The sequence below is a fragment of the Macrobrachium rosenbergii genome, chromosome 10, assembly GCF_040412425.1.
Source record: "Macrobrachium rosenbergii isolate ZJJX-2024 chromosome 10, ASM4041242v1, whole genome shotgun sequence".
In the NCBI taxonomy this organism is placed as follows: Eukaryota; Metazoa; Arthropoda; class Malacostraca; order Decapoda; family Palaemonidae; genus Macrobrachium; species Macrobrachium rosenbergii.
In genome coordinates this window covers 12,115,776-12,133,083 of record NC_089750.1, presented here as the reverse complement: position 1 = coordinate 12,133,083, position 17,308 = coordinate 12,115,776, and positions in this window count along the sequence as shown.

The following is a 17,308-nucleotide window of genomic DNA, read 5'->3' as shown; positions in this document are numbered from 1 at the left end:
TTATTTAGGAAAATGTTTATGGTTATAAGAATTCAATTTGAGTTTCCTGTTAAATTTGTAATGTGCTTTTTAGTTTTTTGAAAAGAAAACTATTGTTACTGCTTTGTCTGTCCGTCCGCACTTTTTCTGTCCGCCCTCAGATCTTAAAAACTTCTGAGGCTAGAGGGCTGCAAATTGGTATGTTGATCATTCACCCACCATCATCAAACATACCAAATTGCAACCCTCTAGCCTAAGTAGTTTTTATTTTATTTAAAGTCAAAGTTAGCTATAATCGCGCTTCTGGCAACGATATAGGACAGGCCACTACGGCCGGCTGAGAGTTTCATGGGCCGCAACCACCTCACAAAGATCTATTTTTGGTGGCCTTGATTATACGCTGTACAGAAAACTGCTGATTGCGCCGAAGAAACTTCGGCGCATTTTTTACTTGTTATTAATAGACATTAATGTGACGATTTATACAACGTAACTTCAAACCAAATTTAAGGAAATAAGGGAGTGAAGTCTGCGAGGTCATGTTTCAGCGGCCTCTGGTTTTCCCATGCTGTCACAGCCAAATAGCGACAAAAGCCAACGACGCTTAAAATAGATATCGCTTACATGAATTGTTTATGAGACGTGTCTGTGTATATCTGTAGCATTTTCCAGAGTGTCAGCACGCTCTCCCTCACGCCAATGAATTTATCTACAGTAGAGGGGATTCCACTTCCGGTGGCCTGACCTTAAATATTCAACGCGCTGAGTTATGGTGACCGTGTGGTGGCACATTGATGCAGAGTATCTCAGTGTATGTATGTATGTATGTATGTATGTATGTATGTATGTATGTATGTGAGTGTGTATGTGTGTGTCTGAGAGAGAGAGAGAGAGAGAGCCTACTAGTGAATGATTAATTAATTTGTTACTCCTGCTTGAAACGCATATTGATGAGGTTTTGTCACCCTTGTTTTTCCTCTAAAACACTCTGTGATAATATAACGTAAGAGAGAGAGAGAGAGAGAGAGAGAGAGAGAGAGAGAGAGAGAGAGAGAGAGATTACGGCATCCATTCAAGTGCATCCTTGTTCAAGGCACAAGCTTTTCTTGGTTACATATATGTCGAAAACGAAAATAAAAAAAGAAAAAAATGACCACCCCAACATGTCATCTGCAAATGTCGCATAGCTGAAAGGCAACACACAATCGAACAGGGGATGATGCAATATGGCTGGAAGGCGATGAGGAAAGGTCGGTTTCAGAGAGAGATGGCGGTCGTTTGGGCTTTGTCATAGATTAAAGAGGATTCGGGAGGGATGTGGATACAATCTATAGAAACGATCTGGTCTCTGTTATTGGGAGTACCTGGATATGTTTCCTCTTGGGGTCGATTTGTCTTGATATAAGTTTATGTTAAACTTAGGTATAAACCTAATGTAGTCAATATCCGGTTGCCCATTAAAGTGTACTGACAGCATGGGGAGAAATTCAGTTAAATACCTCTTTTAAAGGGGAACTATGAAGATATGCAAATATGAGATTGTAAAATTTGCCTTTTATTATCAGATTTCATGTAAATCGCATATCCCCATATGATTCAAGTCTTCGTCTTCGTAGCAAAGAAAATAACGCTTGGGATTCGTTGAATCTTTTCGTAGAAGCCCTCAGTACAGAAAACGCTTTCAGGGGTTGTTCTCCTTTGACATTTCCAGACGTAACATAAGACCCAGAACCTTTAATACCTTTGCAAGAAGTAAAGTAAAATACTTAAAACAATGTCCTTTATCGCAGCTGATTCTAGGTCAGAGGTCAAATGCCTGGTCGTCCAAAGAAGTGATGCTTTTATATTTATTTTCCTTTGAGGAAACGTCTATTGAATGACTTCCTATTCATGAATATGGTTTGGCCTGAATCTGAGCAGGGTTTATTCACGTCTATGTTATTGCAATTATTTGTGAATTTTCTAACGCACTGCAGCATTTACTATTGACGCAATTTACAACAGCAAGTCGTTTTCATTTGTGTATTTCGTAATATTCTGTAACATTTATCATTTTCCTGGTAACAAAGTTGATTAAATAATTCATTATGATTTGCCACACGTATTTTATGTACGAAATCAATTTATATTAGTTTTATGTTTTGCCTGCAAACTGTAATATTGTGAAATCTATTAAGTTGATTACACTTTCTCAAAAACACATATTAATATGTGTGTTAATTGATTTTAAACAATTTAGGTTAAAAGGTCAAATGTCTGAATAGCGAGAGAATTGAAACCAATATCAATTATTCGAAAACTACTACTACTTGGTTATACGATTGAAATAATTTGCTACCACTTTTAATGTTCCCATTTCCTCTGAGGATTTTAACGTAGATTTCTTACAAGTGATGGTTTCCATGATGCCCATTATGCAATATGAATATTTAAGCATATACACATGTATGTATATATATATATATATATATATATATATATATATATATATATATATATATATATATATATATTTAATATATATATACAATATATATATATATATATATATATATATATATATATATATATATATATATATATATATATATATATATATATATATATATATATATATATATATATATATATATATATATATATATATGTATATCAGAGAATATATATATGACAAAAACCAGCTAAAAAGGATAGACTCAAGTCCAGGCGGCCGAGATGAGTGTCCCTTAGATCGCTTTGTCAACAATTAATAAGGCTTCGTTATTTTGGCCCTCCAGGAATTTCAGACATGAGGTCCCAGCGTGCTCTATTTTTCCGGAATGCGTTGGAAAAGGTTTTTCCTTTTATGTAGTCTTTGTAAGTGATGTTTCTCTTTACACAATGTCATACGTTGATTACCTACTTATATTGCTACCGAGGTGGTTGATTTTACAGGTATTTTAATATCAAATATATTCATAGTATTAGGCAACGTGTTTTAACGTAAAAAATGCCCATTATGCAGTATGAATATTCATGCATATATACATGTATGTATATATATATATATATATATATATATATATATATATATATATATATATATATATATATATATTTCTTATTCTATGATATATATATATATATATATATATATATATATATATATATATATATATATATATATATATATATATATATATATCAAGTATATGTATATATATATTACAAATAACAAAATTAATTACGTAAACCGCTTTCATAACCACACAAATAATCATGGGGACAATGTCAGTTTCAAGTCTACCATGCACTTGATGCGCACCGCTCTCCAGTATTTAAAAAAGCAATCTTACTTGTTTGACAGAATAATTTGCATATAAATTTCGAACCAACAAGAGGCTTGAAAAAGCTGAGGATTTACTTGGTATGTAAAAGACGTTTGCATCAACTTTCGAAGTTTCTGATAAGGTTATCGAAGCTTTCGTACCCAAGTAAAAAAGTAACATTTAAAAAAGGCTAGTATATTTCTAACAGTATTTTCACCAGCTATCTTTGAGACATAACGTAGCATTCACATGTTCATTAACCCCGTAGGTGTGTAGTACCGTCAGTGCACCTCATGCGGTTGCATTGTAGGCATTACTTAAGGTTCTTTGCAGCGTCCCTTCGGCCCCTAGCTGCAACCCCTTTCGTTTGTTTTACCGTACCTCCTTTCATATTCTCTTTCTGCCATCCTACTTTCCAGCCTCTCCTAACTATTGATTCATAGTGCAACTGCGAGGTTTTCCTCCCGCTACACCTCTTAAACCTTTACTGTTAATTTCCGTTTCAGCGCTGAATGACCTCATTGGTTCCAGTGCTTGGCTTTTGGCTTAAATTCTATATTCATATGTTCATCAAAAAACATATTTGACTGGTTACACCAGACAAGAATGTCCGCAAAACCAATACATACACAACCAAGCGAAATATACCCGAGGGGTTGCAGAAGGGAGATTCAATTGAAGAGGCCATATCAAGCCTAGATTTAAATGGACTTGTTAGGGATCTTTCATTAATGGCCGCAGTATTGATTGAACTGAATATTCCACGACAGGTGTACAATGGATTGTACCCATTCAGCTCACGACACTTCTGTAATGACACTCTTCAATATTTGGATTTTATTGTATTCCTTTCATCTACCATTGACATGCAGGTTTATTCCAAAATAAATACAGAAATCTCAGTTTCCATAATTATTTTTTCTCGTGCCCAATTAGGCATCATCAGCAAATTTTATTAGAATCTTTTAAGCTCAGAAAATATAATCTAATTATGGAGAGAGAGAGAGAGAGAGAGAGAGAGAGAGAGAGAGAGAGAGAGAGAGAGAGAGAGAGAGAGAGAGAGAGAGAGAGAAGGCTTCATGAGGAGAGCGGTCAGATGGATCCAATTTCGAAGATGGAATGATAAACTGAACCCTTATTGTCTTATAGAAAAGTTCCTTTTATCTTGGGCTATTGTTATTTATTTAAAAATGAAGTTATCTAGTCTGAAATATTATTTTCATCACTTATAATGAGCACACATTATCATGAAATACCAAATACAGTCAATAAATTTATGGCAAGATTCACTGGAATGGAGTGCCCATACATGAAAAGGAAACTTTATTCCGCAGTGTACTGATTTCCATATAAACGAAACCATGCTTTCAGTCTGACAATTCCCGTTATAGAAACGCTCAAGCCGAGCTTATTCAATGTTTTCAAAGTATTAGTCTTTTCGACGATTCATCGTACACCACTTTTATTCCAACTGTAACCGAGTTACGCCGAAATTAGTCTTCGCACAAATAACATTTGCTTTTAATGGTGATTGGGAGTTAGGGTTGGGGTAAGGTAAGGTTACCCGTTCGGGAGCACTGCACGCCGAGCTGACAGTAGGATTGAATTGAACTGAAATGAATATAGAATTTAGGCCAAAGGCCAAGCACTGGGACCTATGAGGTGATTCAGCGCTGAAACGGAAATTGACAGTAAAAGGTTTGAAAGGTGTAACAGGAGGAAAACCTCGCAGTTGCACCATGAATCAATTGTTAGGAGAGGGTGGAAAATCAGATGGAGAAAGAGCATATGAAAGGGGGTACAGTAAAAGGAACGAAAGGGGTTGCAGCTACGGGCCGAAGGGACGCTGCAAAGAACCTTAAATAATACCTACAGTGCACCGCTTGAGGTGCACTGACGGCACTAACCCCATGCAGCGAAGCTGACAGTAGGTGCTGTAGCCCTACACTACCTAGAGATTCTTCGCAATTTTCACCGTTGGTTGGGCGGAATCCGGAAGTCCACAACAGGCTTCCCTTTACCTTTCACAACTCACCACGCTAAGGCAAAGACCCGAGGTGCACCAAACCAAACCAAACAACCTTGGCATTGTCCCTTCGGCCGCCAGACCTAATGCTTTCTTTATTTTACTGTTCCGCATCTGGCCTCTGTGGCCGCTTCCCACCTAGCTGCCCTACTCCTTCCTATCTCGCTCCAGTTTTCATTTTCTATGAAATAAAAAAACAAATAAAATATGCACCGAAGTTTCTTCCGCGCAATCGAGTTTTCTGTACAGCAACTGCAGCGCATAATCAAGGCCACCGAAAATAGATCTGTCTTTCGGTGGTCTCGGTATAATACTGTATGAACGGCGGCACATGAAACGTTAACCACGGCCCGTTGGTGGCCTGTCCAGAAGCACGACTATGGCTAACTTTAACCTTAAATAAAATAAAAACCACTGAGGCTAGAAGGCTGCAATTTGGTATGTTCGATGATTGGAGGGTGGATGATCAACATAACAATTCGCAGCCCTCTAGCCTCAGTATAGTTTTTAAGATCTGAGGGCGGACAGAAAAAAACAAGTGCGGACGGACAGACAAAGCCGGCAAAATAGTTTTCTTTTACAGAAAACTAAAAAGGAAAAACAGGAAAATGGCGACAAGTAGTCCGGCTGAACCTATTTTCCAATAACAATAATATTAATTTCCAATCAGGATATTAAAGCAGAATAGTAAGCTTGACTGATTCTCAGCTAAATACGGATTCACAGGGAACAGTGATAGAATTTCCTCCATATTTCATTTCGTGAAAAGAATTCTTGTTCTCATAAATGTAAACAGAAAAATAAAAAAGAAACAACAATTTGTCTATTTATTTTTTTTTTTCATAATACTTTTCTAACCAGTAACGGGTACCTTTTGTTAATATCGAGCAGTTTTTTTTTTTTTTTTTTTTTTACAATTCTCACATTTAAATTTATTATCAGTATATAGCTAAGTGAATTACTCCACTAATTACTCCTGGATCTCATTTCGATGCATGGTACATTGCGTTGGGAATTCATGCTAGATAAATTATTTCTTCTATTCGAATCTTCTCTGCTTCTTATTATTACTTCTGTGTTATAACGCAAGATATTGGGTAAGATATTTTCATTTAACTTGGAATGAATGAGCTGTGCCCGTTGCTTGCCGGAAGTTTCGCCAAAAGCATAACTTAATTAAGAACTTCTCTGTCGCAACTGACATCGTCTTATTAGCACTATTCTCGGAGAAGAGAGAACACTGGCTTTAGCTGTTGCACAAGGTTATGATGGAAATACAAATGTTTCAATCTCATATGTAATCCTCCACAAGGTGCAAAAAGGTTACGCTGCATACTCGTTTTCTGTTTTCCAATATTTACGGGGAGTTACACGAATACTAGTCGTCTATTTGTGCGGAAAGGGCGTCTGCAGGAACAAAACTCCATTAATAATCTTAATTTTCACTGCGCATAGTGCTCGTGACGAAAGAACGGTTACAGAACTGTTCTAATTTTGACAGCATGACTCAGGAAAAACTGTTGGTTATAAAATAACATTCAACCGGTTTTTCTTACAAGAAAATAACATGATAACGATGAATGTACTCCCATCGACAAAAAGAAAGAGTCAGCATCAGAAACTAGAGCCGTCTTCAAGTCCTTGGTTCAATATCAGGAAAGGAACGAATGAGTAAGGATCGTTCCCGTGAAGCTAATGCCTATGTTGACTTGAGAGAGAGAGAGAGAGAGAGAGAGAGAGAGAGAGAGAGAGAGAGAGAGAGAGAGAGAGAGAGAGCTTCTTCAAACAACCTAGGGTATTGGAAACGATTGTAATGTTAGTGACTGAAAGCTCAACTTGCAAGGCAATATATGAGTAAGCAAAAAAAAAAAAATGACCAAGATCTCTCGGAAGGCAAAGCAATATCTTCTGCAATAGCACCGCTGTCTGTTACCATTAGAGCCTTGCCCCCAGCCCCCTCCATTCCCCCTCCCCCGCGTTGAATTTCCCTTGGCCACTTCGAAGAAAGTTTTAGAGCAGCCATTTTCATTCTGACCAATGTTTACAATAAGGTTGAGACTGAGGATGCAAAGACAATTTCAGTTTTGACCATTTTTTCTTCATTATAGAGATATTCGTTCCTTATTATTTTTCTGTAAAAGAAAACTATTGTGCCGGCTTTTTCTGTACGTCCGCACTTTTTTCTGTCCGCCCTCACATCTTAAAACCTACTGAGGCTAGAGGGCTGCAAATTGCTATGTTGATCATCCATCCTCCAATCATCAAACATACCAAATTGCAGCCCTCTAACCTCAGTAGTTTTTATATTATTTAAAGTTAAAGTTAGCCATAATCGTGCTTCTGGCAACGATACAGGATATGGCATCACCGGGCCGTGGTTAAAGTTTCATGAGCCGCGGCTCATACAGCATTATACCGAGACCACCGAAAGATAGATTTATTTTCGGTGGCCTTGATTATACGCTGTAGCGGCTGTACGGAAAACTCGATTGCGCTGAAGAAACTTCGGGTCATTTTTTACTTGCTTATCTCTCGTTGTCACTTACCATATATCTGTATTTGCACATACTTAGTCAAATAGCATAATATATAAAAGAGCAAAATCCCTCGGTCTCTCGGTATCTGGGCAATGCTCATGCAACTGCGGAATAACTCAAATGCAAAGCGAGTTCTGCTTTCCAAAGGCAATCACTCATCAACATTTGACTATATCCCAGTGCTAAACGGGGCAGTCTCTCTCTCTCTCTCTCTCTCTCTCTCTCTCTCTCTCTCTTTGAACCTTGAACTCAGTCTTGCAGAAATGAACTCGCTCATCCAGGGGCTTCCAGATATGGCGAGGAAATACCCTTGCTTCATGCATGTGCATTTATGATTTGTAGTTTTATTTGTTATTTTTCTGATTTATACAACCAAACCCCAGTTCAAAACACCGTTGTGAATTATTAATTTTGTTTTGATTAAGCTCATCCACAAGCATGTATTGTACATATTCTTCTGCCACTCTTTTAATAGAGACAGTGCCTTAATGCATCTCAAATCTTATAATATCATATAGGTCCTAATAATTATTAACCCCGAATTAATTTTGTTCATAATAGAAACATTCATAGAATACTAGTGACATCATCTTTTACTTTGAATATGTAATAAGTCGACTGAGACAACCAACGTGGTAATATAATAAAAGTGGAAAAGGTTAAGCCTAGTTCTGTCTTCTGAATATTTTAATTTTAAAACAATTTCTTGCAGGAGCCTTGTCAAATCATTTGAAAGGAAGACATATACAATCAACTGATTTATATTTAACATTCTCTACTTACGATACACCACCAATATATGAATATTTAATATTCACTACTTACGATACACCACCAATACATGAATAATTATCTTAACCCATTTTCAGAATACCAGTGCACTTTAAGCTGAACAACGAAAGTTGTCGACCAATACCATTCTAAAAATTTTTTTTGAACCCGATAACCTAACATCGTTAATATAGTGTACATTAACGTACTCTGTAAGCATCGTGTATATATAATATATTTATGTGGCGTGTGTGTTTAAAGGATGTATGTTCGCCTAAAAATACTGCCTACTATTTATCCTCGTGGGAAAGTTATATCCGAAAGTAGCACTTTTGTTGAACCATTATTTTGATTTATGCTCCCATTTAACGTTGTGCAAAGGCTTTCCGGCCGAGTAAAAGGTATGTTTCTTCATCATTCCTCACAACATCACGTATGATATATAGCGAAGTCAATATATCGTTGTAAATATTTTTAAATGAAATTCTCGTTCAGTAAACAAAAAAAAAAAAAAAAAAATACGCCGTCTGTTCAGAGCCAAGTTCAGACACGGTGCTCAAGTGAAATGTTAACTATTTACAAAAACTGCTTCACCGATTTTATATATTTATAATGAGTTAGCGTTTTAACTGCTATTTAATATTCAAAAACGTATTTCTAATTCAATTTATAGCTTTAAAGATGCACATGGATCTACGTTTGAAATTGTGTGTAATTTGCCTCATTTTGTTTAAATGAAATTTTTTTGCAATGATTTCGTGAAGGATGAAATTTTGCGCAAGAAACTTTCATATATCTAATATTATCAATACCAAACATTAACTAATTACAGATTTAGCCACAGAAGTCATTCCATTCGACGAAAAATCTATTCGAAACTTTGAGTAAAAAATGTAACTTAATATTGTAAAAATGCAAACAGCTCTCCTCTCCCTTCGGTTAAGTTTTCAGTTCAGAACTTAGCTGGGTAATTGGTAAGTCATTTTCCCATTAACATTAAGGCTATTAAGCTCTTGTTATGGAGCTCATTACCATTTTTTAAAGGAGAAATTTTGGCTGAGTTGCAATAGGGCTGATTTTCAGGGAAGATATAAATAATGATAGAAAGGATAAAAATTTTATTACAGACGATAATGTAAAACATCGGAATATATTAGCAGACATGATGCTGATAATAAAGGAAAAAAAGAAGAAGAAGAAGAAGAAGAAGAAGAAGAAGAAGAAGAAGAAGAAGAAGAAGAGAGAGAGAGAGAGAGAGAGAGAGAGAGAGAGAGAGAGAGAGAGAGAGAAAAATTAGGTTGACAAAGTAGGAGAAGGCCTTGTTGGCAAAGAGGAAGTTGATGGTTATTCAGAATAAATGAAGTTGATTAATTCTGGTTAGGTATTAGTGAATAACAATGAACGTTCAACCTTAAAGATTTTGAATGCTTGTATTTTACATTCCGGTTGGTAAATGTTATCTAGAGATTAAGGAAGAAATGGAAAAAAAAAAACAGACAAAGGTTAAGGTGAAAGTTATTGTTGCTGTTTGTAATATAAAGAAGTGGAAGTGCAGAAATTAGGGCTAGAAAATTACTGGGAGGGCAAGACAAAATATCGAAAGATTTTTAATTATTAGGGTATTGCTGGAAAGGAAATGATGCAACAAGAAGTTTCCAAAACTGGTCTTTACTTTGTTTTGAACACTTTAATGTCAAGTAATTCGTATACGACGAAGCATTTTGCACACGAATACAGATACATAGCATAACTGCATTTTCTGTAAGATGCAAACACAATATATTCACATCTGACCATTGCGCGCTCACTGGTGAGCAATTTCAGTATTCATTTATCAAATACTCACTGTCTGTGGTTCTGACGTTGACCCACTTCGCTGGGTACGGAAAATTGGGTGTTTTTCATTTCCACCCCACTGAAATGTGTCATTTCATTGCTTCACTTCGCTAGCTTCTGCATTACATGTTGCTCGGGGTGTGCCAGAATGCTGATACCGTGTTAACAGAACGAAGCCATGAGTAAAACGGTTTTGAATATGTATTGTTTTGTGACCTTGAATTTTTCAATGAATTCAGATTTTGAGAACTTTGCTGAGTCTGAAATTAGTTTCACGATGTATATTACTGCATACTTGAGGCACTGAAACGGAGAGCAGGTCAGGCCAAACTTTGATTCTATTTCCCCGTTGATTCATTCCTCAACTGCTAATAACTTGTCCTTGGTGACTTAGATTCTTATTACATCATAGCTCATATCCGATATCCCAGTCTATGGCCTTCAATCTGCGTAATTCCTTTTGCAGTAGCTAGTATTCTATTCCCTAGTGTTTAGATTCTATTCTGCAATAGTGCTGAACCTATTCTGATTTAGTCTCCCAGTGGATCTGTTTCTATGCCCTAGAGGCTTTGATTGCACACACACAAGGAAGGCAATCCAGTCTTGAGGATGCATCCGGTCTGACATGATATCAAGGGAAGACTAAAATAAAGTCCTGATGTTCTTGTAAGATATTTTGAATCCTTACAGGAAGGATCACTGGTAGCTGTTTCTAATGCCGAAGGGTTTCAATCAGTAAAACTGAATTCCTGTCAATATATTAGACTTTTGCGGGTACCCGACAAGGGAAAATGTTGATATATTGGTAAGTTGTGCCCGGGCATCGGAGGAGATTAGATGGGAGGAGGAATATTCTTTCGAGTTAGAGGGAGAAAGGTGCTGTTACATACGTCCAATTATTAAACACTCTTGTGAGAATTTCGATTGTACATTAACTAGTATCTTTTGTTCTTCCTTAATCTTTAGATAACATTTACCAACCGGAATGTAAACTACAAGCATTCAAAATCTTTAATGTTGAAGATTCATCGTTATTCACTCTTGCCTAGCCAGAATGAGTCATCTTCATTTATCCTGAATAACTGAAGAAGCTACTGTATGCCATCAAAGCAGGTTGAGTCAGCTTGACGAACTTTAAATAACTAAAAATACTACAGCCAAACCTGGCTGAGTCACCTTTACTTGTTTTGAATAACCAAAAAATATATATCTATATTTCAACGCCTATGATTCAACTTTACCCGAATAAATCATGATTGTAAGTACCTTGTGCTTACACCATCCCAGAAAAATCATATTGATTAGGATCTATTGTTTTAATCTATGGGTGTTAACAGTTTTTGAGAGGTAATGCTAAATGAAATCCCTAATTTTGGACTGGATGGATATATGTGCAGGAAATCTCTGAACAGACAAGCACACTGACTGTTAAAGTACAAAAAAAAAAAAAGAAAAAAGAAGACTAACTAAGGGTTTCCACACCAATTCTTTTCGCACTGCATTTCAAACCATTGTACCACCAATTTCCAAGCACCCTTTACTCTTTCATATCTGTGTTATAGTATCTTTAATACTTTTACTGCAGCTGTTTTCAGCACTGTAGTGAAAAACCTTTTTGCGCCATATTATCAGCAATGAGTGCTATTGTTGTAAACTGTTAGCAAGCGTCCAAGAGCTAATTACTTCAAACGACCACCAGCTATTGTTAAACTTTATCGTTGTGAATTACAACGCAGAATGAACGAGGGTACTTTTATGTGGCAGCAAACAATAACGAAAACAATTTATTGACGACTGCACTAAACCCCGAGAGAGAGAGAGAGAGAGAGAGAGAGAGAGAGAGAGAGAGAGAGAGAGAGAGAGAGAGAGAGAGAGAGGAGACTGAGACTGATGACTAGCGTTATAAATGGTTGTGGTACCAGATACCTATGAAGTTATGATTTCTGTTTTGTTCACAATGAACTGCCAAAACTAACTGGCCTTTGAATTTATCTTTTTAAATTGTGACTGATATTCTTTTTCTATGGCTAACGTTCCTCTTTTAATGTTTAGTTGAAAAGAACACACAATTAAATTATCCTTTCTCTATGTTTCAATTAACCTACAAAGGTTTCTGATATAACGCAGGAAGGAAGAGAGAGAGAGAGAGAGAGAGAGAGAGAGAGAGAGAGAGAGAGAGAGAGAGAGATTAGCACGATATCTCGCTTGCTCTGATGAATACTTCTCTTGATCCAAAGCGAAAATGTACTTTGCTACGGGATTAAGTGACAATTCAACACGGTGAAAAAATTAATGCATGTATGATTCATTAATGATGAATATAAATATACAAATACAGAAAGTTAGGAAAGAAAAAAAAACGATAATGTTGAGGCATGTAGTGTGTGTTGACGCTTGTTCTTATACGGGGAGAAGCATTTTTTATTCCTGATGTGCAACAAGCATTCATCAAGTTCGTATGTTTGCTAAATCCACTTCCCCTCCGCCAAAGACCAGGATGCACTTACGGGTTATGAAAGACTTCAGAGAATCTGCACCCAATCTGAAACGAACTGAATGTTGAATATGGTGATTCATGAATATAAGAAATATATAATGTTCATCGCCTAAGCCGAGATTATACTTGGCCCTGCATAACTGTCATACGTTTAAAGCAACCCTTACGAGCGAGATGCCTGAATATTATGTCACTGGATAAATGCTTCGTATTGCTAGCATTACACATTCTTATTAGGAAAAACAAAAGTCATGAACTTGCAAAGCTAGCTCCCGCTGAGAAGATATCCCTCTTCGGAAACAGAAAAAAAAAGTAATTCAGATAAACTATAGGGAGCTAGTAAGAAGAGACATATTGGTAAAAGCAGTGGGAAAAGGAAGATTTTGGTGGGAAAATTCCTCGAATCACATATTGTCGACAATAAATTAGCATATCTAATCAAGCCTTTCTAATTTTCCATGGGCTAAGGGCTATATAACATTCCTCAGAAAGCAGAAAAGCAAGAAACTGAGATGTATGTTATTCGTAATTTGATATAAAATAAATTAATAAGAAATGATGAATCGTGAAAAGACATCATTAATATATCTACCTATGTAGAAATTTGTAATTGTTTAAAACATTAATAAGACACACACAAAATATATATTATCATATCTATAAACATATATATATATGTATATATATATATATATATATATATATATATATATATATATATATATATATATATATATATATATATATATATATATATATATATATATATATATATATATATATATATATAATCTACTGGTCACTTTTTACCAGATACATATGTAATTGTAATAGCCACAATGCCCTCTTAACTTCTCGAATTCTTAGCATATTTTTGGACACGCTTGTCACTACAAAGTCTTGAGGTCCAAGTGCAAGAAATCTGAAGCAGTTGTGATGTCCGGTAGCAGGAGACGAACCCGCGTCCCATAATTATAACGAGGTCACGTTGCCGACCTGACCACAAGATGGATAAAAGTCTCTTGCCTCTCGTATACACATATACCTGTCGAATTCATATATATATATATATATATATATATATATATATATATATATATATATATATATATATATATATATATATATATATATATATATATATATATATATATATATATATATATATATATATATATATATATATACGGAGGCCGCTAAAATATCTTATTCAGCTTAAGAATGTGTTTTTTTATGAACAACTAGTGGTCAAGCACATGATTATTACAATATGAAACATGCTACCACTATCCCTACGAATGCGGTGTATACTTTGATGGTTACTTGTACAAACAGGTAATGCTTTAGGTCAGCATCATGCTAATGAAATAATATTCTGTGAAAGATTACCCAGCAAAGTTAATGGTCTTTGAGGGTTGTTCAGTATGAACTTTTCAGTATAAACTTTAATATCTTTAATAATAATAATAATAATAATAATAATAATAATAATAATAATAATAATAATAATAATAATAATAATAATAATAATAATAATGGAGGTTATTGAGTAGTTCTTTCCATGAAAATGTACACTTAAAAGTCTAAGGTACTGATGACCTTTCATATTTACTGATATTCAGGAAAATGAAAACGGTAATTTATGTTATGGATAGGGTTAGTAAACTTTATAAGACACCTTGGGCATTTCAAGCATATTGGATAAAGTTCTGTGCCCTGATGTTTCAAAAAAAAAAAAACTTAAAGGAACAGAATATAAAAGAAGATATGAAAGAGCAGGAGGGAAATAAAAATGATAGTCAGGAAAACAAAGCTAATTGTGTAATTGCCCTTTCCTTTCCAGTACGTACACGCATCAGTGCACAAAGGGTTGTTCAATAACCTTGTTCACTTCTAAAATGCGATACTATTAATCCATGTTTCTTGACCCTTTGTTAGATAAGAGGGTAATTGGTATCGATTTCGTTACGGGCGAATAATGGGATTCCGCAAATGAGAGGGTTATTAATCAAGCGGAACAATTAAAGACTGTTGAAGATGGAAGATGTGAGAGGACTGGCGTTCGATTCATTTGGTAGAATTATTGTTTGCTTGGGGTCAAAGGTCATAGCTAATGTACAATGAAGAACGAGTATTGGGGAGATAATTTTTTGCAGAAAGGAATTATTTTATTAGTGCTTTTATTATTTATCAGTACAAATACTAGTTTAGTATTACCCGCAGTTCATAATGTGAAGGAATGGAGAAATAAAAGCTAAACAATCCAAAGTAACAGATAGCTCAGGTAGAAGATGCAACAGTAAAATAAGTTAATAGACAATAATGAAAGTGCCAAACAACGATTGTTGAAAACCTCTCTCTCTCTCTCTCTCTCTCTCTCTCTCTCTCTCTCTCTCTCTCTCTCTCTCTCTCTCTGTCCCATATATATATATAATTCATATATATATTATATATATATATATATATATATATATATATATATATATATATATATATATATATATATATATATATATAATCTGTATATATAGGACGAAGTAATTATATATATATATATGTATATAAATATAATGTATGTATATATATATATATATATATATATATATATATATATATATATATATATATATATATATATATATATATATATATTATAGAATCTGAATCTGTTCACAAGGTCATTCATTCCTCCTATATATATAATATATATATATATATATATATATATATATATATATATATATATATATATATATATATATATATATATATATATATATATATATATATCCAATATACAGTAAATCTGTTTCAAGGACAAGGCTGAAACAACTCATTTGTCCTCTACCAATCCGTAAAAAAGAAAGACCTGAAACACCATTCCCTTGAAGATACGCAGAAAGTTTCATGATCTAATCCGGTGCATCCGGGATCCAAAAATTGGCATAAAGCTATTTTACGACCTCATACCAGCCAGATGATGCTCGATATTGTGGGATACAAAATTGAATCTGTGGTCGGAATAGATCTCAAAGGAGGTCGACTGCAAATGTTTTCTTGATCTAGAAATTATTTAGAAAAGATTTTTTGTTTATTTGTTGTATATGGGCATGTGTAGATTTATAGTTGAGGGTGTCTGTGACTGTGGGAAATGTTGTTAATAACACCTTGTACCTAAACAATCTAAACAAATACATAACGTTTTAATTATGTTTCTCTCAAGAGGAAGGAAACGAATGTGCCAACCTTACTAAGGTCTGAGACCTTTTAGATGAATTTGGAGATGTTCAAGAGAAACTGGTCATCTTGAGATGGAGTAAAATTCCCTGTCACTGCACGGTCTTCCAGCTAACAGAGATACAAACAAGAAAAATGGCAAAAGTTTCTTCGGCGCACGAGTTTTCAATGCCAGCCGCTTGTATAACCAATGCCACCGAAAATGGATCTATCTGAACGGTGGTCTCGGTATAATGCTGTATGAGCCGTTCCCATGAAACTTTAACCACGGCCGGTGGTGGCCTTCCTATATCGTTTATTTCACTATTATTTCTAACCATAAATAAAATAAAAACTACTAAGACTAGAGGGCTGCAATTTGGTATGTTTGATGATTGAAGGGGGTGATCAAGTTTTTAAGATCTGAGGGCGGACAGAAAAGTGCGGACCTGTATGGACAGAATAAAGTACGGACGGACAAACAAAGACAATAGTTTTCTTTTACAGAAAACTAAAATGGAGATATCGTCTAAAAGATAATTTATGGATCCAAAGGATTTCTAATCTGATTTGAATGACCACTGAGCAGCTATAGTAGGAAGCCCGCCTGTATGTCGGATACGTTTTATTCCTCACTTGGTTTATTTCATGTTTTTTTTTTTCTCTCAAAATCATGAGAAAAACCTTTAAACTCAATGCTAAATCTGCAATTATGTGCATAAGAGGGCAGAATTCGAAACCTAGAACGCTGTTTTTAATTTCAGCTTATACTTTACTTCTTTCTATTTATTTTGAGAATTTTAGCTGATATTTTTTTAATAATATGATACGAACCAAAAAATTAATGAATATGGTTTATGAGTGGATGGATTCAGCGGCGCTGAACTCCCCTTGACTCTAACCTACTACACAGAACTCTATATGGTATGATGCTGATGGATAATGAAAGATGATATAATGATAACCTTAACACACAGCATGTAAATGTTTATAGAGGACACCAGCATCCCACAATTCTTGCGCGGAAGAAAATCCTTTTATATTCTCTGACGCTGGCGGAGCAGGCATCATATAATCATAATTTTCTCAAGTTATTAGTCTTGCGAGAAAAAGGATGATATAATGAGTAAAATTAAGG